Genomic DNA, 26,575 nt, shown 5'->3' on the forward strand with positions numbered 1-26,575 from the left:
CCACATAATGTAGCATTCATATTTTAACGTTGTGTGTCCAACAGCATGATTTAAGACCAATGAAAGCTTCTCTGTTTATTTGCTGAATATCCATGGATGCCATTTACAAGTCCTGTGGTTGCTAGCATCAGGGATTTTTGCAGGTAAATATTGATTGTGGACCTTTGATTTTTTTACTGATTGATAAATCAGTGCCTAAATGAGGTGACGGAAGAAGACTGACAATTTAGCATCAAAACAAGGACTACAATAATGCAGTGGATATCTGTTCCTCTTTGCACTCGCCATGTCAATACCCATTCTCTATCAGTTTTTTAGGAAAGCAACTAACATTTTATTTTATTAAAACATTCTCCCACTCTTAATTCCTATGATTCAGTCAGGCTGGCCCCTTCCCCAGCTTCAGGTGTGAGTATGTAACTCAGAAGAATTAGAGCACTCTGTTCTCTTTTGCATTGTGGTTGTCATAGGTAGAGGCATAAATAATTGAGGCAAATAAGACTCATTTTGAAGGACAGTCACTGGAGCTATTGGAGAAAAAAACCTGGTGCTGTTGAGAGCTTATGTGAAGCCTGGAGCTGTTGGCAGCCATCTTTCCATCACGGTAGCAGAGCCTGCCAAAGAAGGGAAGTTACAGAGAAAGGCATTCCTCAGACATGCTAAGAGTCATTTTCATTTTTGTGCCCTAATTAAAGTGTTGGATTTAGCTGTGCCTGAAGTCAGCACTTGGGTTTTCATTTCTGTGCTCGTAACCACGTGAGTCTAAGTCCATTAAGTCACTTGAAGATTCAGTTACCTGGAACAAAATGAGTGTGGACTAACAGTCACTTGCTAAACTCTAAATTCTAATTAATTTGGAAAGTTATTATTAACAATGAAATACTTATTAGTGATGCATAAATTAGCCAAAATAAGAATAGTGGCAAAGGAAAATTATTTCATGGGTCTTAAAGCTCTTGTTTTAAGGTAAATCATGACTAAGCTATGGAAGGAGGAAGAAAAGCTAGATATCTCAGGTGATCAATAAATTGTTTAAGTATGAGTTAATTATTTGAAGGGATTCTGCGTTTATCCTCCAGATGCTATAATTTCTAAACTGGCATGTTTTCATCATTTGCACACTTTGAAGTAAAAAAACCTAATCAATCTTTCTCCTGGATTTGTATTCCTATAGAAATGATGGCGTGTTCTAGGACAGCCAGTGTCGCCTAGCCTATTGTACTGAAGAATAAATGAGTAAGAGTCTTGATTACCTTACAAATAAATCTGGTTAACAGTTATATTAATTAAAATGCCTGGTTCTGCGGCTATTCTGAACTATTTATACGTGATTTAATTCATATCAGCAGCTAATTTGTATTTAATGCAAACTAATGGGTTTTATGTAAATGGAGCATGTGGCAGTCTATTTAAAAAACAAATTATCTCTAGTTTCATTTCAGTTATTTTAATTAAATTTAGAGTGTGTGTGGTGGGGGGATGAAGGGGAAAGGGATGTGTTATATATGAGGTGATGATTAAATCCAATTTAATTCTACAGAATAAGAAACAAGCAATTCTCTCAACAGTCACATTGGCCCTTTCATGAAGTTTAGAGAAGTCAAGAGGGTTAGTATACAGAAAAGCCTCTAAGATTCTGGATGGTATGTTTATGAAGAGTGCTTGTATAAATAAGTTTCTTAAATTTTTTTTTTTAATTTGGCTGGAGGTTATTTTATTCCTATTATATGCATAGATTTTCCTTTTTTTGATTTGGAAATCTTGAAACCATTTTATAAATTGGTTAGCTAACATTTCTTTACTTGACTACCAGTAGCTTAAATCTATGGAATCTTATTTTAACTATAATAAAGCTTTCCCTAATCTATAGTTTATACATTCCTAATTATCTTTCATCTTTTTTTTTCCCCCAAAGAGCTTTTTTTCCCCCTCTTTTTTCTCTAATTTTCACATGTGTTCTGTAACTAAAGCGAATTTTGGCACATTCTTCATAGTTTTTGCTGTTTACTCCTAGACTGGAACCATCTCTCAGCTTGTAAAATTTAGTTAATTTCAAAGTTGATATACTTCCCATTCTTTTTCTTGCATTATAGTTACTTCTTTCTGTTTCTATTCCCAGCTTGCTAGATCATAGATTTTTTTTTTAAGAATAAGAACTATCTTTTTCATTTCCACACAGTCAGTATGATTTTGTTGCATTTAGTAGACATTCAGTCACTGCTTCTTGAATGACATCTCCTAAAAAAATTATTCAAACCTCTAAATTTCAAGTCTTCCAAAATCTGCATTTCAACAAAAAACAAAACATAACTCTTCTCCCTCTCATGCTATTGGTTACAGGATAAAAACTAAATTCAACAATATGATCAATCTTGTTTTCCAAACCCAATTTCCGATATTATCTCAAAAATTCACACACCATTACCTCTTAGAAGTAGTACTAGTGTCATGGTAACATAATGAAGGATCACCTATTGGTCTCTGGGAGTTGGGAAGGCCTCCAAGGGAAGACAGTGATTGATCTCAGGCTGGAAGGAATTTTCTAGGGAAACGTGGGGAAGAATGTGTTTCCCTGATACAAAACAGCACATGTATTCCTCACATAATATGATATAGCATTAATCCCAAAGAACACATTACGGGCTTGTATTGAACTGTTTCCTTAAGATAATATTTTAAATCATCATCTACCTTAAGACTTTTTCCAATTTTACATTTGTAAAATTGCTGCTTCTTAAAAAATACTCTGGATTTCCCCTCTTGAATATTTTAGTGTAACCTGAAACTATAATGTCAAACACTAAAATACGTTTTAGAAGCAGTGTCATCGGTACATATCCACAATTATAGAACATTGTCACAAGCTTGTACAGAAAAAGACAATCCATTTTTAAACTTCATGTTTCCTTGTCACCAGAGACAGAAACAGCAAATCCAAACAATTGTTTGTGGATGTTAATCCTGGTCAGATTGATCAAATGACAGCCTCTCCAGTTTCACTGGTTGTCTAGGGAGCGTTGACTTTCCTATATCACAGTTAAAATGACTTCTGTTTTAATTCACCTGCCACCGATTTGGAGCCACACACAATTCAACTCCTCCAGACAAACTTCAACAGATAGAACTAGCCATACTTGAAATGAAAGAACATTCACTCAGTTAGAATGATAGGAAATCCATTTTTTTAAATAATGAAGTTAGATTTTAGCAAGTTATTTAATTAATTGCACCAGAATTCACTTCAGGAACATCATAACTATTCATATGGTGTAGCAAATGCTTTGTTGGGTATGATGAGGTAACAGATGCACCAACATCCGGTGGTCTCCTGGACTCTTCAAAAGCAGACAATGCAAAGCTCCCAGTGGTGTAGAGGAGCTACCTCATTTCAAGTAAACCCATTACACATGCAAATTATAATGTATACAAAAGATACCTAAAGGGATGTAGTTCGAGGAGGAGGTGGAAGGAAGAGAAAATGTACTTCGGAGAGCTCACGGCTAGATCCATTCTCTAAAGCAAAAAGTAATTTACTGAGATCGCATTATTTGTGCAGTTGCTAAATCCCTCTCCTATAGCCCTCCCTTTCAAGCCCTTCTCCCCTCTCAACTTAGCTACATTAGCCTTCTACATCGATTCAATTGGCAGGTGATTTATCAGGCCAGCATTTCATCTTCCCTACAAAGGCAAAATGTGCCCTGTTCCTGGGTGCTACAAGGGGGAACAGACGAATATTCCTTTGATGCTACAAGGACACCAGACTGATAAAATTTGCTCCTGCATTGAACTTGACATGGAGGTGGAGTGCTTTAACTTTTAAAAGTCTGTTCTGTAACTCTCGGAATAACTGATGACCCTCATTGATATTCACATTTCAAATGCAGATAAATCTTCTCTGTTATTTTTTTCTTCCATTCTAGGTCCAAAGTTTTCACCTTTTACACATGCACACCCTGTTATCTCAAATTGACAAAATCTTACCTGCTGAGTCACTCAGTCCATCCAGCTACTTATTCATCTATCTGTCCATATGCAGCAGGGATGGAAAAATATTACTATTTAAGCCAAAGTCACCTGCATTTGCTTCCACATTCTGTAGAGTGGGATGACTGATAACCGAGGGAAAATTCTTTGTTTAGAAAAGTAGCCCATACTTCAGTGAGGCAAAGAAGAAGAAAAGGCATAAGGAAATGAGAAGAATCTGGAGTTCAAAAACACTGCAGGAGCTAAGGAAGGGATATCAGCAATGCCACTTTGGAGGTGAGTGACTTGTGCAGCCACACAGGGCCCTGCATCCAGAAAGGCTCCACGCTTGATTTAATGCTCTGCTGTCACTAGCTGGAAATCCTTAATAATTTTCCAACAAGAGACTTGCAAATTATGTAGCCAGTTTTGGATAGAAACACTCCATGTTCTTTAATTTAGCCCCAATCTTGAGTTAAATACAGTGAAATATTGCCAGTCAAGTGTCTGACACCTATGTCTAGGTGTGAAGTAATATAGCAAATATTAGGTAAAGCCACTTAATAGCAGTAATGACTCTCATATCATAGAGTTCTGTGTTTTCAGACACTAGGGATGTTTTATTCCATAGGTTGGGGTTAATTTACAGAATTCACATTTATTTAATTAGACTGAGACTACTTCTTCCTCCCCTCTGCCCCGACCCTTTTATAAGTGTGTTCTGTGGTTTTTCTAGGAAACTGACTTTCATAATGAGGGTTGTTAGCATATGGATTAACCTAACACAGACTACCTGAAACCTCAGTCTTTATTTTTTACATTTATTTTTTAAAAGCTGAATGTTTCCTTGCAGTCAATCTGATGGGGCTTGAGTAGGCAAGCCTGTACTAACCTCATGGAAGGTAGCTGTTCTCATGCATCTCCCTGCTTTTTAGGCTATGAAAGTTGGTCTTTAAGTAAGTCAGTCTTTCAGGTACCAAATGCCAGATATTCCCTTCACTAACATCCCTTAAATCTCCGCAATAACATTTATCAAATCTTGGCTAATGGGAGCTGAGGGAAAAGGCCTGTTGGAGGCTTTGAGGTAAAGGTTTTTTTCTTTTTCTTTTTTTTTTATGTTAGAGAGAGGAGAAACTCATCTACATTGCTTGTCTTTGGTTGTATGAACACATGATGCATGGAGCTACTGCAGAATCTTGCGATGATGAAGGAAAAGCATGAAATTGAAAGAGGGGAGAGGTAGAAAGCACCGGGGATGCTGATGAAGCCATTTTCTGGCTGAAATAAGCAATGCTGAAAAAAACCCACCTCTTCAGAATTTTTGTAAATTTAAGCCAATGGTTCTCAAAATGTGGTTCCTGGGCCAGCAGTATCAGGAATGCTGAGAAATTGGTTAGGGAAGAGAATTCTTGGGCCCCACCTCAGATTACTGAATCAGAAACACTGAGGATGAGACCAAGCATTCTGTTTTAACAAGCACTCTTGGTAACTCTGATACATACTAAAGCTTAAGAACTACTACAGTAAATGACATTTTGTCAGCTTTCTGTTCATATAATTCAAACAATCTCAACTTGATTATAAGAGATTAGGACACTAGAATAAGATTTTAAACAACGATTGTATTTTCTTTTGAAGTTATATTTTGACAGCACAGATTCCTGCAATTAGAAATAACTAAACTTAGTATTTAGTTACCACAAATAGTTTAATATCTTACCACTTTGCTGAAAACATCCATCTGCAAGAATCATCATGATCATCAGACACAAATTTGATTTAATATTATATTATTATTTGTCTCATAAAAGTGACACAGTAGACAAAGGAGACATTAGAGTCTCTTCTCTCTCTCTCTTTTTTTTTTTTGGTCAGTGTATTCTTATTAGGTCAGTTTATTTGTGCCAGACTGAGTGTAGTTATAGGCTGTGTTATCTAGTTTTAACTATGTGAACTCTCACAAAATAAGGGAGTTAAGGTACTTGTAAAAAGAAACTACAGGCTGAAGATCCTAAATAATGTAAATACAGGTGAAAATAGTGGTGTTCTGTTTTCCATTTGGTTTGTGGGCATTTTGCAGACCTTGTTATAAGATAAAAACAGGTATGTCCTAAAATGATTCAGTGAGAAGTTGCCAAATATTATTTAAAATAATCAGGAAGATTTATACCTACTATTTTTAGTGCTAACCCTTACTCTCAGTGGCTATTTGCCTACAGATACTAGTTAACAACAGGTTACAGCCTTACCTGTAACTTCTATCCTCATCCACATGACACACCACTACTGTTTTATTTTTCACTGACTTTTAACATTTTATTTTGCCACTGATTTTATTCTGTTTTTTAACTGATAGAGGGTATTTAATCAGAAAAGTTTATAGGCCCTTGACTCACAGAATGAGGTCAAAATACCTTGCTTTTCACACTGTGATTTCTGGCTTCTGAGCCCAATCTGCTTTTCAGTCATAATTTTCCTTTGTTCTTCCTTCATGCTCTGTGTGCTTTTGCTACACTGAAGGAGCTGCTCGCTCTTCTCCATACTCTGCTCTACACACTTTCTCAAACTAATCTCCGCCAGGAGTCATTTCACCTTCCCTGAACTCTCATAATGAGAGTTGATGCTTTATAGCCTTTTAAGTTCTTTGAGGGCAGAATTCATTATCCGATTCATTTTACATCCCCCATAATGCATAGAATGTGGATTCCAAGAAAATGTGTTAGTAGAAAGTAAGAAAGGAAAGAAGAAATATCAACTGTGTGAGCAAAGAAATAGTTTTTCACCTTTCCTGTCTCCAGGTTCAGGTTGATAGGGAGTCACCAACCTATTCAAATTAATTCCTTTAATCATCTCATTTTGAAAATGTACTTCTCTTTACACTATATTTCATGACTAGAGTAAGCTTAAAGTATCACCAGGTTTCTGTCTTTCTGTCATGTAGTGACATGTGAAACATGACTTTATTCATAAGGCTTCCCCAGATGACAGACACTGCTGAACTAGAGCAAACAAGGAACTTGAGAGGCAGAAGTGTGTGGGGCAAGGACACGTTATGCCGTCAGACCTCTGTGACAGTTCCAGATCCATTGCTTACTAAGTGTGCTGTGATCTCCAAACTTTCTTCCTTAATGTTCTCATCTTTGAAATGGCTCTATGAATTAGAATAAGTGACGCATGTAAGAGACTCAGCATAGTACCTGGATATAACAAATGTCCTATTTGCTGTGAATGGGAAATTTTGTTTTCCTCTATTCAAAACACTTCTCACGTCAAATGGGTGGGTTTTTTTCCCCCCCACACCAACCAATTCTCCAACTCTCTTGACACCAACTGGGTATGCCGTGATTCAGGTATGACATTAACTGCCTGGAGTTCGTGCAGACTTCCCAGGTTAAGGGCCCAGAACCACATGTCTGCCTTGCACCTCAGATGCCCATCATAAGCCAAAGGTTGTCAATTGCACTTCTGACCAACAGGCTGTAAATTGAGAGTTCCCTTAACCCTGTCCGCGGTTTTGGTGATTTGCTATAATGGCTCAAAGACCTCAAAGTAACATTTACTTATGTTTACTGGTTTATTATAAAGAATATAATGAAGGGTATAGATGAGCAGTCAGATAAAGAGGTATCTAGGGTGAGATGGGCAAGGGTCCTGAATGCAGGAGCTTCTGTCCCTATGGATTTGGGATGCATCACCCTCCCAGCATATGGATGTGTTCATCAACTTGGAAACTCTCTGCCTCCTGTGGTCTGGACAATTTTTACGGAGGCTTCATGACGTAAGTGTGATCAACCTCCAATTTCCAGTGCTTCTCCCCTCCCTGGGGAGCTGAAAGTTCCGATCTTCTAATCATGCTTGCTTGGCCTTTCTGGTTACCAGCCCCCATCTAGGAGCCTAGTAAGAGTTGACTCATTAGAACAAAAGATGCTACTAGCACCCAGAAAATTCCAAGGGACTTAGGCACTCTGTGCAAGGCACTCTTGTCACTTCCATCACTTGGGAAATTATTAGGGTTTTAGGAGCACTGTTTCAGGAATCGGATATGGAGACCAAAGACATATTTCTTATTATGTCACAGCTACCTCTTATTATTAATCATTCTTCCCATTTCATGTGTCCTTAAGGACCAATTATGATAACATGTATGCATAATATACTTATTTTGCTAAATTCTAAAGTTAATTAATTAGCATTGGTACAACTATCTTACATTTCATTCATAGCTTAGTAATTTTATGCTTTGATTATTTTCTTAGACTTTCTAACATGAATCGTTTCCTATAATCAAAGTTATTAATTTTACAGTTTAAATCACCTCCAACATTCATTGAATTTGCCATTTAACATCCTGGGAGGTGGAAAAGAAAGTTTAAATACTTGCAAATAATAAATGCTAAATTGAAAGGAGAAGTATAAAAATAGGGAAATGATATACAATAAATAATACCAGAAATCCCTCATATCTGAAAGATATCAGTCCTCAGATCAAGTTTCCATGGAGTGTCCAATAAAATGGAGACAACAAAAAACAAATTCATACCAATACATACATATCATTGTGTGATGCTAACACACTAAGATTAAAGAGGCATTTCTAAAAGATTCAAAATGTTGTGTGAGGGGGTAACTGGCCTGATACAAAAGCTAGGATATCAAAATACCATTCATTTCTCAATGCTAACCCATATCCTAGAAGTTCTTGAAGCAATGCCTCTAATATTCTAAGAAAAGATGGTTTTCATCCTGTAAGACTATAGTCAGACTGCCAATCAGCTGTTAGAGAAGAAAAAAATATAATCTCAAAAATGTAAGGAATTAATTATTTAGCTCCTATGCAATCTGCCTTAGAAAGGTTTTAGAGAATGTATCTAAGAAAAATAAATGATAAACTCATACATGTGCAAAAAAACATGCTATCCAGGAAAAAGGCTACCTAAATACAGGAGAATGAAGAATTGGAATTCCGGATTGACAGCTGTGTTTCAGACACAGAGAAGTAATCCTAAACAAAATAAAAATAAAAAAATAAAAAATAAAAAAAAATAAATAAAAAGAAGTAATCCTTCATATTACAGTAGGCGTTTAAGGGATGTGTGGAAGAAGTTCAAGTTTTCTGAAGTATTTGGGTATTATGGAAAATTATTACTAGGCATTTGACGACTTTGATGGAACATTTGGATAAATATCAACAATAGATACACAGAACACAAAGAAAATCTTAAAAGGCAGTAATGTATGCTAAGAAAAAAAAGCTTGTAGTGAGAAGAAAACATAAATCACTTGACATAGCAATAAATAAAAAGTCTTTACAAGACTGTAATTATATAAAATTGACTAATGATTTCACTAAACATTATAATATTACAATATTAGAATGCTATGGGAGAGGAATTTGGGAGTGGTGGTGGTGCAATAAGAGAATTTAAACATCAACTAGTGAAACAGGAAGTCAATTGCTGCTGCCATAACCAGAAAAGATCTACAAGTTTTACATATTTTACTTAGGAAAATGGTGATGAATACCAAAAGAAAGAGCTAATAGAATTGAAAGCCAGTAGGGGAGAGAATTCCGGAACTGACAGTCTGGAATTGGCTTCCTCCTTTCCTCCCTCTTTGCCCCTATTCCCCAATTCCAATTTACTTGCCTTCCTGAGACCCTTAGGCAACTCCCTATGTGTGAAGTCTCAGTGCATGAGGATTTGGCTTTGTTGAGGTCTTGCAGTATCCTGGATTGTCTTCTCTTTGAGCCAAACAGTGACTTGGACTTTAGGGGTTAAGGATGAAGGACAAGGTCCTGAGGGCAGCAGATTATAGGAAGAGGATTGCTTCAGACAACTGTGGACTCAAGGGACACTTGGATGTTGAGCTATATTAGTGTACCAGGTATTGTAGATTCCCAGAGAACTGGAAGAAAGTGGAGTCAGTGGGATGAGCCTCCCCTACGCGTGAGGCTATAAGAATATGATGGGGCACCTGGGTGGCTCAACAGTGAGCGTCTGCCTTTGGCTCAGGCCAGGTCTTGGGATTGAATCCCACATTGGGCTCCCCATAGGGAGCCTGCTTCTCCCTCTGCCTCTCTCTCTCTCTCTCTGTGTGTGTCTCTCATGAATAAGTAAATAAAATCGTAAAAAAAAAAAAAGAATATGGGGAGACTGCTAAACAGATGGTTACTTTGAATTGGGAGAAAATGATGAATGGCATTTTACCTTTCATTCAATACACCCATAGGAGTCCCACCATTTAGGATATTATAACAATGAGATCTCAACCCAAGGGAGCTGACATGCAAAAGCAGCCACCCATGTGAGAGGTCTAACAGAGAGAGAACAAACAGATTGAAATGCCCAGATACAAGCCCAATGAAATAAAATGCCTGAGGAGATATCTGGAAACCTGAATTAATATAGTAATTTGGGAAAAGCCAAATACACCAAAAGTAATACTTTCTGAACTTACAAACATGATTTGTGATTTAAAAAATATTAGTATCAGTCAAATCAGTTTTTGATCATTGCTAAGACTCAAATTAGTATCCTTGACAAGAGAACCCTGGAGTTTCTCACAGCCAGAAAGAAACAAGTAATGCACACTGCTTCTGTTTCTCATCATTGACTAGCCCAGTGTCAGGGACCCACTGAACTGCAAGGGGTGGGAAGTGTAGATCCTGTCACGTACCTGGAGAGAAGGGAAAAGGTCCCACAAGTGAGCAGTGATAGTTGCCAACATCACATGTGGTCAGAGAAAAGGTTCTAACTAAAATGCAAATGAACTGAGAGCCCAAAAAGGAAATACTAGTGACATAAGATACAGATGTACATAGCAATAGAGACGTAGAAATATAACGATTCAGGATAGACTTGGAGACATTTAATACAAATGGTCAATGAGGCTGTTTAAAACAGAAAAGACATTCTGTGAGAGAAATTCTAATACAAACTACTACCTCTGTAAACCCTATGTGGAAGCTACGAGGCAGGAGATAAAAACATTCCAAATGTTTCACTCATCATGAGCAGGAAATTAAAAATGGGGAGAGAAGAAAAGGAACCCTGTTTTAGAGGTTTTATCCAATGGGAGGAAAAAATAAAGCAAAGGAAGTTGCGAATTAGAACATCATTGTGGGAGAGGCAGGGGGTTTAAGTGAGGGAAAAGTTGGTAATATAGAAGTAATAGAATAAATAATAATACAATCATGTGTGTGTTTAAGAAAGTAATGAGACAAGACACTGCTACAGAAAGGAAAAATCTTCAAATTAATAGGGAGAAAACTAGAATAGAAATAAAAATAGCCAGCAAAAAATAGGTCAAGAAGAAAATAAAATAAAATCAAAATAATTAATAAAGTTAAAATAAGATCAAAGATACTATTCATTACACTAAATGTTAATAGACTGAAACAATTCATTAAAAAAACATAGATTAAAATAGAAAGCAAGACTCAGATATATGCTGTTTCCAAGGAATACACTTAAAATAATAATAATAATAATAATAATAATAATAATAATGAGGAGGAGGAGAAGGAAGAAGGAAGAAGGAAGAAGGAAGAAGGAAAGGAGGTAAAGAAGGAGAAAGTAAAGAGATGAACAGAGGTACCAGGTATTTGAAAGCAAAAGAAAATAAAATTTGTAGTTATCTTACAAGTTGGAATTTATAATTAAAATCACTAAAGAAGACTTAGAGGGACAATATACACATTTAAAAATTCAAATGAGGAAAATAAAACATATGAACCGGTATGGCAGCTAAAGATAAAACAAAAAGTATTAGATTATAATACTTAAAAATATATAAAATTCAAAAATGCAAATACTTGAAGATTTTCTTAGTGTCATCTCAGCAATATAGAAAACATAGATAAGATTTGAAAGTGGCTGCTCTCCTAAGAAGGACTGAGATTTGTGCAAGAACAGTAAGGAAATTCAATGATGTAGACACAAACTTTTAAGTACTATTTTATTTTTCAAATTATAGTAATATATTTGATAAAACTAAATATTAATTTAAATACATGTCTGTGAAATACTCATTTTTTAGAATGAAGGGAGAAATATAGGAGGCTCTTGCTTATGATAATGTTGTATATTCTCTGGAAAGTGACTATGCCGTCCTGTTTCCCTCTGAGAAGGTTAATATGTTAACTTTTTCATCATTCACTCTTAATTGAAAGTAACTATATAAATTTCATAAAAGAAAAGAATTAAAATTATGAACATTTCACAGATATTTGTGCTATTTCAAATGAAAAATAAAGTTTAAAATCAATAAAGTTGTGACAAACTGGTAATGGTCTTTAAAGAGTCTCAAGAGGAAAAAATATTTTCATAATGAAAGAACATACAATTTCTTTTATTTTAAAACTGTCATTATGTTAGGTTTAAATTTTTATTTCTGTGGGCAGTTTCTTAAAATCTCTGTAGACATTAATGGAATTCTGGACCTGTTTCTAGTCAGTGCATGCTATTTTGTCAATGCTCCTTTTAGAGCAACTAACATTTCCCTGAAGTAAACCAAGTTGCTACAAAATGGATGGATTGAGAGAAGACCTAGAACATTTTTTAGTCTTCTTGCCAGGCCTATTTTAATTAAAAGTTTTAACAACATTCCTTTTAGGAGATATGTGGATGAATTCATGGAAATCTAATTTGGTTCTTATATCCCTTTATGACTTTCTTTTTCAAAATTTTTCTGTTTTACATAATCATTTTTAAAAATGTAATTTTATCAAATTCAAACTGATTTAATGAGGATGTTAATTGGACTTATTTTAAATTGGAGGAAATTACCATATTCATAACACTCATAATTCCCGTCGAGAACTTTCTCTATCTCTTATACAATCAAACCTGGTTTTATATTTCTTAGCAACATTTGATACTTTTCTCTATACATTATTCACATATTTATTTACTTAATCTTTATTCTAAGTTATCTTCTTAATTATATTTTGTGAATTGTTATTGCAACTTTATTAGATATATTTTGGATTTGTAATATTAGTTTTTCTGTCTGTTAACATACCAAACTTTCTTTTTTTTTTTTTTTTTTAAAGATTTACTTATTTATTCATGATAGACAGAGAGAGAGAGAAGCAGAGGCACAGGCAGAGGGAGAAGCAGGGCTCCATGCCAGGAGCCCCACGTGGGATCTAGGATCACGCCCTGGGCCAAAGGCAGGCGCCAAACCTTTAGGATCCACCCAGGGATCCCTAATCTTGCCTTTTAAATCTAATTGTATAGTATTTTACGTTAGATTTTCTAGATGTTCAATCTTAAACATAATAATAATTCTGACTTTATAAAATTTGCATTTATTATTTCTATTTCTTGTCTTATTGCATTGGATAGAATGAGCTTAAATAGCAATTAGCACAACAGGCATCCTTATTATGAAACTTAAAATATTACTGGGAAAGCCTCTAATGCTTGTTCATTAATGTGTAGTTTTTGTTCATTTTTTTAAAAAAGATTTTTCATTTATTTATTTGAGAGAGAATGAGCGTGGGGGAGAGCACAAAGCCAGGGAGAAGCAGAGACAGGGGGAAAAACAGACTCCCCACCAAGTAAGGGACCCTGAGACCATGGCCAGAGCTGAAAGCAAACACTTAACCAACAGAGCCACCCAGGCACCCTTGCTTGTTCATTTAGGACAGATATTCTATAGCATTTTTTATAAAGTGTTAATCTATTGTGACTTTACTAAGGATACTGGGATTGTGGTTGAGCTCCATCAACTATCTATGAGCATTTTTTGAGATGATCATATAGTTTTTCATCTGAAGTCTATTTGTGCTATAATTTATATAAAAATATCTGTGTAGGAAAAAAACTTGCGCAGGGGAAAACCTTAATTGGCTGTGATGAACTAATTTTTAATAGGTTATTGAATTTAATTTGTGGTGTTTTACTTGGCATTTTTATATATGATTTATGTTTCACTTCATAATTTTCTATTCAATCTTTGTGTATTTTTTAATATCGGGGGAATATATAACATTTAATCCAACTACATATTCTGAAAGGGATTATAAGGAGTCGGAATTATTTCATGCTTAATATTTGTATGAGCTCAGCAGTAAAGTTATTATAGAAATTATTTTAGAGGTAATTCTTTCTTAGTTTCTGGTTTTTCTACTGTTGGTCTGATTTGATTTTCTAATTTTTGAAGTAATGGGAATTCTAATTTTGTCAGAAAACTCACTAGATTAAGATATAAAATAAAATAAATTAGGATAAGTTCATGGACACTTTCATAACTTAAAATTTTTTCTTCAATTGCTCTTTACCATTTTTTATTTTCATGTTTTTTAAAAGATATTAAAATGGTCTTATTTATAAATAGGACATAAATATATCACCTTCATTATATTACTAATTAGTTGCTTATATTAAGTTGTTTAAATGATTTTATAGTTTTATTTTCTTATTGTTCACTTATATTTGTATTATTAACTTCTTGACTTTGTATTACGGTATAAAACTGTAGTCACGTATTGTGCATTCTTTGGATTTACTAAGTTTCTTATGATCAATAAGTCATAAATTCTAAAAGTTATTTCATGTAACTGAAAAATTGTGTGTTCTCTGTTTATAAGATGTATATATACATGTATTTTCAATTGAACTTTATTGTCTATATTATTTCATTTGTTTTTTTGTGTATTTTGTCTTCTTTATTTGACTAATGGTGTGGGTTTTAAAATGCCATAATTGCCTTTTTCTTACTTTTTTCTTATATATCTTCTTTTAATTAATAATATTCAAACCACTTATTTCTCAGAGAATATAGTGTATTCTCATATGTCTACTGGGAATGTCATATACATACAGTGAAGCTCAGACTAATTATTCAAAAAGGTAGGAAAGCCATGATAAGTTGTAATTTACAGCATCAACATTAAAATGCGCGATGAAATCAATTAGTATAAATGTTCAGAAAAAGACAGTATTTTAAAAGAATTATAAAGATAAAAGTGTATTTAAAGTGAAAAATTATAAAATCAATAACATTTTACTCTGCCCTAAAAAATAACTTGTTTGTGGAAATTATTAAAATGGCATGTTTATTTGGGAACTCATTAAAATCAAAGTCCAAATTAAAATGTAAAAGTCAAATACATATTTGAATTATTTTCTAGCTATATTTCTACAATTTTAATTTTCTGCTAAAAAGTTATGTTAAATATTTGCTGAGGATTCTTTCTTCTTCTGATAAGGAATGACAAATTATTACCAATTTGCAAAAGTATCAGGGCATATTTGAAGAGAGAATAATGTTTCAAGGAGAATAATGTCGAAAATGGAAATATGCCTAATCTTTAGTATCTTATAGTAATGAGATGACAGTTTGAGCTATATCTTTGAGCTGAAAGATCCTTTTCTTGACTGCCTTTTTACTTCTTACTGGTAATTTCCTCTTGGTTTTAGTGAGTGACGCTAAAATTTTTTGTTGAAAGATCGATTTAGTTGTGCCACAAAGTAAAAGCCTGCTTATTTGGTTACAATTTGATGCTGACCAAATGTTCTTTTGAAAAGTAATTCCAACATCTGCCAACTAAATTCTATCATACATCAAATTAGATGTTAGGACTATTTCTTGCCATCTGTATTCTGTAAACTCTTGAATGATAATTTACTATGATTATACAAAATATATTTTTTAGATGGGGAATCTATTTTGCTTAATCTGTGATGGATTTGTGATATGTTATCATGGTAATTTTGAAGAGTTTTAGGGTTTTGTAAAAAAATCAAGTGTGGTTGCTACTTCTTCCTGGGCACACAAAAAATTACATTTTCCAACATCTTGCAATTAGATGAGACCGTGGAATTAGTTCTGGCCAATAAATGATGTGTACCACACCAGGATAATGAAATTAAACATTTCTTAGTAACTTGCTAGTGTCTTCCTTTCCTTGTCTGTGGTAGTTGTAGACATCATTGGCTGAGAAATCAGAATCAAAGTTTAAAGCATCCTAAATACCTGAGTCACTGCATGGCAGACAGATGGCCTAGGTAGTGGCCTAGGCCCATGCGGACTTGGCACAGATAAGGAAGAAATTTTTGTTGTCTTATGCTATTGAGATTTTGGGTGCTTTGTTATTGCAACCTGGTCCCTTGTGACACATCCATCAAGAAATCTCCTCACGTGGGGCTTTTATTTCGCAGTACGAAGTTTATGAATATATGCTTACACTTATCACTACTCAGATTTTTTTTTAAGATTTGCTTATTTATTTATTTATGATAGAGAGAGAGAGAGAGAGAGAGAGAGGCAGAACCACAGGCAGAGGGAGAAGCAGGCTCCATGCAGGGAGCCTGACGTGGGACTCGATCCCGGGACTCCAGGATCGCGCCCTGGGCCAAAGGCAGGCGCCAAACCGCTGAGCCACCCAGGAATCTCCTACTCAGATATTTTTAAATGGAGTTTGCTTTAAAAAAATTCCCTCTCAATACAAATAGTATAATTTAATGATTTTATATTCATATACATTATTATATTTATGTAAAATATGCTTTATATTTAATGTTTCTATTCACTTCACTGTTATCAATATGTAAGTGCATGGGGGCAATTATATTTGACCCAGAAATGTTGAACTCATCCATTTTATTTGTAACACTTGTCTTAGGACATGATTGATTATGTGAAATGTGCTCCACCCGTTGAATTTTGTTGTTATATTTTGTACTTGTCACATAGAATGCTTAACATGAAATATTTATGTCTCCCGAGGAGCCTTAAATATGCTCCTCAGCATTTGAAGTAGACAATTGTGGTAGTAAATATTTATTAATTGTAAAGCATGACACTGAAATTTATGAGATGGACTACACGCATATGGAATTTCCATACTGAATGCCAGTGTACACATTGATGTGTAATGGCTAATAAGGCTGACATCTCTGAAAATGACTGTAAGCTGTTTTGAGGAAAGAATCTATAAATATGTTGAAAATACATTACTTAGCCTTTTTTCCCTTCTTTTGTTTTCTTTTTTTTTTTCTCAAAATTTGGTGACATAGAGAAATAAAAACCTCCCTTCCGTTGTGCTCTCTTCCCTTGTGCCTGTGAAATTATTCACTCATACATTTAAACAACTATTTATTGAGTACCTACTCTGTGCCAGGTACTGCTTTAGATGGTGAATGAATCGGAACATTTAAAAAGCAGATAATTTTCCTGCTTTCACGTAACATATACTCTACTAGAGACAGTAACAAGATAAATACATGTGATGATTTCATGGAGCAATAAATCCTATGAAGTTGATGTGATAGGGGTAGTGATCAGAGAAGATCCCTTGAGGAAGTGATATTTGAACTAAAGCCTGAATAATGATATCCAATCCCTGTAAAAACCAGATTAAAAGAAAAAGTATATATATGTGTATATATATATATTTGAGCTCATGGAGATATAAATAAAGCAGTGTAATAACTATCAACAGATACTTTCTGGTTTAAATTTTCTATGTAGAGGCATTATTTTATACTATTAACTTTCAGTTTGGGCTTAAGGGGCTGAAAATGTGCTCCAGAAGCTATTCTTGATAATACTTTTCAATTTCATATGCTAGAATTATCAAATTTATAGATCAAACTCCCTTATTTTTGTGTAGTCCTCTCCATCTTCCAATGAGTGCATTAGTGTGTCAAGCTGGATGCCTATCTATACCTCACTCAGTTTTCTTCTGCTACAGTTGTCATATTTCTTAATCACCTGGAGTATGCAATATCTTTCAAATATCCACCACATCCACTGGATTCCCTCCAGATCATTTCTCATAGTGCAACTAAGTTAAATCCTTTTTAAAATATCAATCTTATTACCACCCTAAGCCCCCTTACACACACATCTGAGATTGTCTATGAGCTTCTCCTTGCTGTTAAAATGAAGCCCCTAGATCTTAATAAGCCCTAGGGAGCCTACATGATCCCTCCCCTTCATATCCCCGTCTCTCTTGGCCTCTCTACCCTAGAACATAAGAACTGGTTAACCTTCTGGCATGTATCACATTCCACCCTGCCACAAATCTTTGCATATGTTACTCCATCTGGAATATTCTTAGCTCACCTCATATCCTAATGATTTCCTTACAGTTTGCAAAGTCTGCATTATTTTAAATGTTAGGAAATGTACATAGAATAACAGCAAATACTATTGTTTAGGCATTATTTATTGAATTAAATATTTTGTCAAGTTTGTTTCAGAACTTTTTTTTTTTTTTTTAAACATTGAATGTTTTACTGCAAAATTTCTGTGAAGTAACTTCTGTAGCTATTATTTCATGGTCTTCCTTCCTAACCCCAAATCAACCAAATTGTGAATCTGGTGGATCCCCATTAATAATTTTATACTAAAAGTTCCCCTTTCTATACAGTTATAATCTTTATCTGAGTTTGGGTAAAGAAAGGATTAGGGAGCAAAGAATGGCAAACCATCCGAACCTACTAGGGTTCTAGAAATTCAAATAGCAAGTAGTGAGAATTTAGACAGAGGAAGATTTATACAAAAATTTATCTGAATCTATCAGTTCCTATGTTTGAATAGCAGGAGTTCAATTATGAGGGATGTCTGAATATGTTTGTATATATAATTTTTGCACTAAAAATATATATGGATTCCCATGGTTTACCTAGTTTCTGCTACTTTAGCAACATTGTTTTCTGTGAATGTATCCATGTTGATCTGGTTTATTCATTAATGGTTATATTTACCTGTGTAATCATGCTGTAATTTATGCATCCTCTTATTATCTTTTTTTATTGCTGGTAATGGTTCAGTGAATATTTTTCTACATTTTACTTATGCCTAAGTGTAAGAGTTTTTCTAGGAAGATACTTATGAGTACAATTGCTGGGTTGAAGGCTTCAACACTTCCAATTTGATAAAATACTGTTAAATTGCTCCCTAATACAGACTTGCCAGTTCATCATCCATCTCTAGTTTATGGGAATGTTCTGGACTTGCTTCCCAAAACTTAGTCATGTCAAAAATACTATATGTTTTCATTTCTATTTTCCTGATTACTAATGAAGTTGAATAATTTTCCTAATTTAATTGGCTAATTTCCTTTTTTAAAATAAACTGCCTATGCCCCTATTTTACCCAATGTTATATAGAGTCACTTGTCTTTTTCTTGTTAATTTATTAAAATACTTTATATCTATGTGGTGCCTAGTTGGTGTAGTCGGTTAAGCTTCCGACTCTTGATTTTGGCTCAGGTCACTATCTCACAGTCATAAGATCAAGCCCCATCTTGGGCTCTGAGCAGGCCATGAATCCTGTTTAGGATTCTCTCTCCCCTCCTGTTTTTGCCTCCCTCCTCCCCAGCTCTCTCTTTAAAATAAATTAATAAATAAGTAAAAATAAAAATTTAAACATTTTTAAAAAAGAAGCTCTTTATATCTACATATTAAAATATTGTCATCACGTGTTTCTAATAATTTCTCCTTATATATGACTTCTCTTTTAATTTGGTTTATCTCTTTTATTGAAAAGATTTTTTTTTTTAATTTTTATTTATTTATGATAGTCACAGAGAGAGAGAGAGAGAGAGGCAGAGACACAAGCAGAGGGAGAAGCAGGCTCCATGCACCGGGAGCCCGACGTGGGATTTGATCCCGGGTCTCCAGGATTGCGCCCTGGGCCAAAGGCAGGCGCTAAACCGCTGCGCCACCCAGGGATCCCCATTGAAAAGATTTTTTAATGTAATTTTTTTTTACTTACATATTGCTTTTTCTGCTTCTTGTCCAGAAATCTCCCTGTATCCTAAGATTGTTAGAATACTGTCTTATATATTCTTCTCAAAGGTTGAGAGCTTCCCATATTTATTGTGCTTGAATGCTGTAGTTAGGCTTGAAATTTGCATTTGTGTATCATATGAAATAGAGTCATATTTTATGATCATATATAACCAAAGGTCTAAGCACTATGCACTAAGTAGTCCTTACTTTCCTCCACCAATTTACAATATCAAATCTGTACTGTATCATGAATTCCCTGCTAGATTTATTTTTTGTATTTTTTAAAAATTTACCTTTTAAATTATTGTCTCAACAGTGAACATATTACAACTTACTATATGAAGTAGATTTTGATATTTGGTAGAGTAAATTTTCTTCATACTTAATAATGTTTTTGCTATACTTAGCCCTTTATTCTTTCACATGCATTTTTTGAGGTGGTTATCGAACTCCATGAAAGCTTATTTGAAATTTGGTGAAAACTGCACTGAATTTAGAAATTAACTTGTTGAAAATTGACATAATTTTGTAATGAGTTTTAAGTCCATGGACATTTGATTTATTTTTATTTATTTATTTTCAGGAGAGAGAAAGAGAGTGTGTAGAGGGCCGGCAGAGGAAGAGGGAGAGAGAGAGAATCTCAAGCAGGCTCCATGTGCAATGCATAGCCCAAAGCAGAGCTCCATCTCATAACCCTGGAATCATGACCTGAGCCGAAATCAAGAGTCAGATGCTTAACTGACTGAGCCACCCAGGTGCCCCTAGTGCATGGACTTTTTAAAAGTTTTGTTTTACGTATTCAAATCCACTCTTTGATTTCCTCTATGAACATGTTTTTCAAAGAAACATTTCCAAGTATTTCCTATTATTTGAAGATAATATCTTTTAAAATGCATTTTCTAAATGTTTGTTTCTGATGTAATTACTGTAATTACTCTTTGCACACTACTTATTTTTTAGATCTTTACTCAAGTATGTGACCCCATGACTTCCTCCATAAGTCTCCTAGCTCTGAGTACTTCCCTTTCGTATAATTTGCCCCAGATACTATTTGCCTTTGTTTTCATGTTACTTGTTAAATGCTATCTCTTCCACTAACTTCATGTTCTAGGTTATAGAACATGTTTGTTTTTCCCTGTCTTTATGTCTGTATATCTCCTATGCCTAAGAACAGCGCTTTGCACATAGCAGATAACCTAACTAGCACTTTTTGAGTACACTATGAATGAATGAATGAGTTATACCATTTTTTTAAAACATTTTTTAAAATTTTTATTTATTTATGATAGTCACAGAGAGAGAGAGAGAGAGAGAGAGAGAGAGGCAGAGACATAGGCAGAGGGAGAAGCAGGCTCCTTGCACCGAGAGCCCAATGTGGGATTCCATCCCGGGTCTCCAGGATCGCGCCCTGGGCCAAAGGCAGGCGCTAAACCGCTGCGCCACCCAGGGATCCCAGTTATACCATTTTTTAAAGCAAGTTATTCATTATCCTTAGATCCTCAGAGTATAAGAGAGATTAAAGGAAGCTTCTCTTCAGACATAACAGTTCAGTTCACACTGGAGACAAATCAATTAAGGCTAGCAGTCTTTAAAAGACTGAAAATGATCACCATTCAAGACTTAAAATTATGTTTTCACTAGCTTCTGTCTGCTGATCATAACAACCCTCTTCAAAGAAAACATGAAATAAATTGCATAGAAGAGGAGAGAAGCAAATGTTGCCCTTCATTCTAAGTGTCCTTTAATAGGAAAACGCTGTGGAGTATTTATGTAAATCAGCATGAATAACAAATGAAATTGTTCTGATCAAGACTACTAAAAGGAAAGCTCAATGAATTAATTGTAAACAAAGTACAGCTCTTTACAATGCAACAATTCTTAACTGGGTTGCAGTTTGATGAACTATAAAGAAAATAGTTTAATTTTATACTGATACAATAACTAAAGTTTTAACGACTCTTCTTGCAATTTGGATAACAAAGGAAGAGGAGCAGATTAATTGTTGTCAGGATGATTGTTTACTCTTTCATCTATATGTCCTCTTTGAAGGAGGCTTTTGGCTTAAAAATGACCTTTTCCTAACCAAATTTTCTGTTAATAGCACGTGAAGGAAAACAGTTTGAATCCAAAATATATCTCTTTGGCATAAGAATTATTTTAGGCTGAAAATTTTTAGTAAACAGCACAACATAGGAAAAGCTCTGAAAACAGAGTGAAAGTTACCCTTTTATAAGAGACATTTATAAGGGACAGCTCCATTTGTAAGGGTGTTTCCCTCTCATTACTGGGAAGACAATGACTAAAACCCCAGAGACTCTTACGTGTGTAGCAGGCATTGAATCTGCAGTAACTAACAACCATAGCCTTGTTTATGGTGTTTTTCCTGATAATCTCCTATACCCATCTCCTCCCTCACCATCTTTTGTTGTTAGATAGATGATATTTAAGGTGGCAGCTTGGGCCATTTTGGGAAATTACCCAGTTTCCTGGTATTTCTCATGTATACAAGAAGTAAATATGTTATTATACTTCCGAGTTTGTTTTTTCCTCCTGTTGATTTTTTTAAAAATAGATTTTATTTATTTATTCATGAGAGACAGAGAGAGAGACAGAGACACAGGCAGAGGGAGAAGCAGGCTCCATGCAGGGAGCCCGATGTGAGACTCGATCCTGGGACCCCAGGGTCCCGACCTGAACCAAAGGCAGACATCTGCTCAACCATTGAGCCACCCAGGCCTCCCTAATCTGTCTTTTATTATGAGGGATTCTCAGCCAAAAACCTAGGAGAATAAAAGGAAATTACTTTTCCTTCCCAAAACACTTAAAGCTAAATATTCGGTGCTAATCGCATTGATGATCACAGCTGTATTTCTGGGTCATGTATCTTTTTTCTTTTTGTCTAGCCTTTATACACTTTCTAGGACATGTGGACAGGTCAAGGACCACAGCTCAGGAGGAATTAACTCTCACTTTCCACATGTACCTCCAGACTCATGTCACAGTTTGTGACATGGCATCTTAATGATAGGTTTTAATGAAGGATAGTTGGAAGAAAGACAGGCAGGAACAAGGGGCCCCACCCTGAGGAAACTACCCTTAAAAGGATTTCACACCACCCTGGAAGGAGCCCTCCAACTGTCCCACGGGAGCAACTACCTGATAGGGAGATAAGCGTGTGGACAAAGACCGGATTGGATGACAGGCACATGGAGGGTTAATCAGGTTCAAACAGCCTGCCAACATTCTCATAAAACCCCCTAGACTTAGAGACTTGGAGGGCAACCCTGTTGGGTCCCCTCTGTCTCTGGGAGCTTTGTGCTATTGCTCAATAATCTTTGCTTTGCTGCCCCCCACTCTGCGTCTGGGCTACCTCTTCCTTCTTCGAAGTGGCGTGACCAAGAACCACGGGCAGGCACCAAGGAACAGAAATCCTGCAACTGTTTCATGAGAGACTCATAACTACTCCTTCAGCCAGGATCAGCTACATAATTTGGGGATCAAAGGCACAGTACAAATGTGGGACTTTTGTTAAAAAATATTGAGTTTAACAGAATGATGACAGAGTGTTCAGTCAAGAGTGGGGGTCCTTTGGAGTCCCGCAGGCTGCTCATTCATATAATGAGGTCTTTTACATCTGCTCTTCCAATCCCTATCTTAGCCAAGTGGGGTTAATTTGTACTTCTTTGTTTGTGAATAGATGCTGATGAAGGGCAGATGAAGAATGCATTTACTTCTCAAAAGAGTTCCAAGCGAGCCCTAGAACATGGACATTAACTGATGATCATCAACAACACACTCGGTGATCTTTGAGAACATGCCAGGCCTTTCTGGTAGAGGCAGCGGTGACTGTTACTGGGTGTAATTTCTGTGAAATGAGCCTAATTATAAAATTAATTATACGTGTATTTTAATTATACAGTTATACTAATTACATAATTCCATTTCCTCTTTGTAGTACTTTTAGTATGAGATAACTGAACATTGTGACATTGTCCAGATTAGAAAGACTTTAATTTGCAAAGGTATAATGCAGGTACTACTCCAGTTGATCTCAGCTTCTCTATGCACTGGTGTCTTAATGCTTCAAACTACATTCCTTTTATTCTGGACCATGTCACCTACCACTTCAATATGAACTACCTTTCTTTTTTTTTTCTTACCTGCTTCTCCCTCCAAAAAAAAAAAAAAAAAAAAAAGAAATATCTTTTAGAGCTGGGCTGCAACCTTCTAACATTTTCTGTAAAGTACAGAGGCAATAGCAAATGTTCAAAAATGGTCCTTTCTGTTGCAGGAGAGTGATTATCTTTGAAAAGCAGAAGATAGAACTGTAGTCTTTTGGGCCTGACTTGGGTTACAGCTAGATGAACAGTTTAATCAGATAGGTAGAATAAGAAAGGAAGGTTCTAAGAAAAGGGGTGATACTTGAGTCAAAAAGACGGCTACACCAAGAATCACAAAGCAATCCGTTTGTTCCTGGAAAGATCCGTCCTCTTAGTAGGCAGAGTGTGTGTGGAATCAAGTTCAGCTCTGAAAAAATGAAATGACAACAGCACCCGCAGGGCTAGTCCATGTTGAGGGGGTTTGCTCTGGACCTAGTAGGGCAACAAAGACACAGTCTCATTGTAATAGGATAACAACAGACTTAGAATTACGCACAGAGTAGGTGTAGCAACAGCAGGATACAACAAAGTCTGAGATTTTAAGAAAGATGTTGTGACCAAATCATGAGTAGAAATGAGTCAGATGAAGAATGAGTGAGAGGTCATTCTAGGCAGATAGATGAGCATGAGCAGCGTCAGACAGATGTCAATCACCATAGTGTATCTAGAATTATAGGCAACCTCACTATTTCTTAAACTTTAGTTTTCCAAGCAAAGAAAAGTAGGAAATGGAGAGATCAACAGGCCAAATCATGGAAGGACTCTTTTTTATCACACTGCCATGCTTGGAGTCTTGAAATCAAAATATTCTTAAAAGGAGTCTAATAAGGCGAAATTGCATTTTAAATTTAATCAAAGCCAAAGAGATCTGAGTGATAGTTTGGAGGCAGGGAGACCTCTCAGGAGTTTATAGCAGTAACCTTGTGAGAACAGCTGATAGTCTGGACTAGGAGAGTAATGGTAGGACTAGAGACGACGGGCCATGTGACGGAGAGATTTAGGAGATGAAGGTAAACAGAATTTGTCTGCTCATATAAAGATCATTTAGAATAAAGATCATTTTAGGCTACTTATTTCTAAGAAACAGCTGACATAGGAGAAGCTGTGAAAACCAAATAGAAATTATCCTTTTGTAATAGATATTTACATTTATAAGAGAAATCTCCCATTGCAAGGGTGTTTCTTTCTCTGTACTGGGAAGAGGAAGATGACCTAATCCCTAGAAACTCTTACCCATGGAGAAGGCAAAGACTTAAATCTGCATAACAATTTAGCCTTGTTTAATGTGTTTTGACTGATAACCTCTCATAACTGTTCTCCTCCATCTCACCCAACCCCCAATATCTTTTGTCTTTAGCTGGAGATGTATTTAAGGTGGTGACTTAGGCCATTATAGGAAGTTAATCACTTTTTCTGGGTCTCTCCCATGTGCATAGGAGATATACATGATATTAAACTTCTGTTTCTTTTTCTCCTGTTATCATGGGGCAGGGGTGAGGGGGCGGTGGTCTCAGCCAAGAACCTAGAGGGAAATTTACTTTTTCCTTCCCCACAGAGGTAAAGATATTAATTATTAACCAAATTGGTTTGCGGTTTAATTATGAACTTGAGGGGAAGGAAATAAATAACTATTTCCGAATGGCACTGAGGAAGGCAGGGATAAATATACCCCTTGGGAAGTGCGTAAATTCATTTTAATGGCATGAAGGATGTTACTCAAGATAGGTTGTTATGCTGCAGCAAAAACAACAAAAACTTTCAGTGGATTAATGGCAAGTTTAGTTCTTGTTCATGGCACATATCTTGTGTGGACTGTGGGCGAACTCTACTCCACACAAGCACTTGGGGATCCAGGCTGTCACAGTGACATCATTTTGTGCCTGTATAAATGGAGTCATGTTCTAGCAGCAGAGAAAGGATAGTCAGGAGAAATGTGCATAAACATTTCTCACCTCAGCCAAAAAGTAACACATATTTTTTCTGTTTACATTTCTTTGGTCAAAACTAGTCATGTGTCCTCATACAACTTACAATTTACACAGAAACCTGATAAACGTAATCTTCAGTGATGTGGGAAACAAAGGCAGAAGAAAAAAAATACTAAATTTCCTTATTATTTATGGCCCATTGACAAGTCCTTGAAATAGGCAGAGTGACAGTCCTCTAGGAACTCAGCTGCCTTGGTGTTAATATTTTGCTAAGGGCAAAAGGCAATCTCAGCCCAACCCCCAGGATCCCGTAAGTCTTATTTTAAAAAGTATTTTTTTTGTTTTGTTTTGTTTATTCATGAGAGACACACAGAGAGGTAGAGACACAGGCAGAAGGAGAAGCAGGCTCCCTGCGGGGCGCCCGATGTGGGACGTGACCCCAAGACCCCAGGATCACGCCCTGAGTCGAAGGCAGACACTCAACCACTGAGCCACCCAGGTGTCCCCAGTAAGTCTATTTTAACAGAAAAATTACTTTGGAAACTTCCTTTATCTCTACCCCCTAAGATATGTGTTAGCAATCATCCCCAAGCATATGACCCACCCATAATCCATCTGAAGGGTCTCATGACTAAGGTTTTATTAGACAGTAATAAATGAACTTTCCCCAACAGTAGCTAACCCCCTCAAGGTCCTGGAAACTTTGCTTCCAAAATCCTTTAGAGACTTTATCCCTAACCCCCCTCAACTTGAAAGCAATGTTAAGGGGCCACTC

This window comes from Canis lupus, chromosome 3 (assembly GCF_003254725.2).
Source record: "Canis lupus dingo isolate Sandy chromosome 3, ASM325472v2, whole genome shotgun sequence".
Lineage (NCBI taxonomy): Eukaryota > Metazoa > Chordata > Mammalia > Carnivora > Canidae > Canis > Canis lupus.